Below are 1,677 nucleotides of genomic sequence, written 5' to 3'. Positions count from 1 at the left end.
CTTTAGGGCTAGGGCTAGGACTAGAGTTGTTAGGGCTAGGGCTCTTAGTGCTTTAGGGCTTGGGCAAGGCCTACAGCTGTTAGGACTTTAGGGCTAGGGCTAAGCCTTGGGCTGTTATGGATTTAGGGCTAGGATGAGAGCTCTTGCTTTTAGGGCTTTAAGGTCAGTGCTAGGGTTAGTGCTTTAGGGCTAGGTCTAGGGCTTGGGCATTAGGTCAAGGGCTTTAGGGCTAGGGCCAGTGCTGTTAGGGCTCGGGCTAGGGCTAGGGCTGTTAGGGCTTTAGGACTAGGGCCAGGGCTGTTAGGGCTTTAGGGCTAGGGATTTGTCTAAGGCTGTTAGGGCTTTAGGGCTAGGGCTAGGGGCAAGCCTGTTAGGGCTTAATGGCTAATGCTAGGACTAGGGCTGTTATGGCTTTATGGCTAATGCTAGGGCTATGGGTGTTAGGGCTTTAGGGCTATGGATAGCCCTGTTAGGGCTTTAGGGCTAGGACTTGGGCTAGGGCTGTTAGGGCTTTAGTGGTAGGTCTAGGGTAGGTCTGTTAGTTCTTTAGTGCTAGCTCTAGGTCTGTAAGGGTTTTTGGTGTAGGGCTAGGGCTGATATGGCTTTAGGGCTAAGGCTAGGCCTCTTATGGCTTTAGGGCTACTGCTTGGGCTATGGCTGTTAGGGCTTTAGGATTTGGGCTAGGCCTATAAGGGATTTAAGGATAATGCTAGGGCTAGGGCTGTTAGGGCTTTAGGGCTAGTGCTAGGCCTGTTAGGGCTTTAGGGCTAGGACTTGGGCTAGGGCTGTTAGGGCTTTAGTGGTAGGTCTAGGGTAGGTCTGTTAGTGCTTTAGGGATAGCTCTATGTCTGTTAGGGATATAGGGCTAGGGCTAGGGCTGATAGGGCTTTAGGTCTAGGGCTAGGACAGTTAGTGCTTTAGGGCTTGGGCAAGGCCTGCATCTGTTAGGGCTTTAGGGCTAGGGCTAAGCCTCTAGCTGTTATAGATTTAGGGCTAGGGTTAGAGCTAGTGCTTTTAGAGCTTTAGGGACACTGCTAGGGTTAGTATTTTAGGGCTATGTCAAGGGCTTGGGCATTAGGTCAAGGGCTTTAGGGCAAGGCCAGTGCTGTTAGGGCTTTAGGCCTAGGGCTAGGGCTAGGGATGTTAGGGACTTTATGTGTAACTCTAGGCTAGCTCTTTTAGGGCCTTAGGGCTAGGTCTAGGGCTGTTATGGTTTTAGGGCTATGGCTATGGCTAGGGCAGATAGGGCTTTAGGGCTAGGGCTAGGGCTGTTAGTTCTTTAGTTCTAGGGCTAGGGATGATAGGGTTTAAGGGCTAGGGCTAGGGATGTTAGGGATTTAGGGCTAGGGTTGTTCGCGATTTAATGTTAGTGCTTAGGGCTGTTAATTCTTTAGGGCTTTAGGGCTAGGGCTAGTGCTTTTAGGGCTTTAGGTCTAAGAATAGGGCTAGGGCAGTTAGGTTTTAGGGCTAGGTTTAGATCTAGGGCTTATAGGGCTTTAAGGCTAGGGCTAGGTCTAGAGTTGTTAGGGATTTAGGGCTAGGTTTAGGTCTAGGGTTGTTAGTGCTTTAGGGCTAGGGCAAGACCTACAACTGTTAGGGCTTTAGGGCTAGGGCTAGGGCTTGGGCTGTTATGGATTTAGGGATAGGGTTAGAGGTAATGCTTTTAGGGCTTTAGGG

This window comes from Chrysochloris asiatica, unplaced genomic scaffold (assembly GCF_000296735.1).
Source record: "Chrysochloris asiatica unplaced genomic scaffold, ChrAsi1.0 scaffold00607, whole genome shotgun sequence".
Classification (NCBI taxonomy): domain Eukaryota; kingdom Metazoa; phylum Chordata; class Mammalia; order Afrosoricida; family Chrysochloridae; genus Chrysochloris; species Chrysochloris asiatica.
This window is presented reverse-complemented; position numbering follows the sequence as displayed.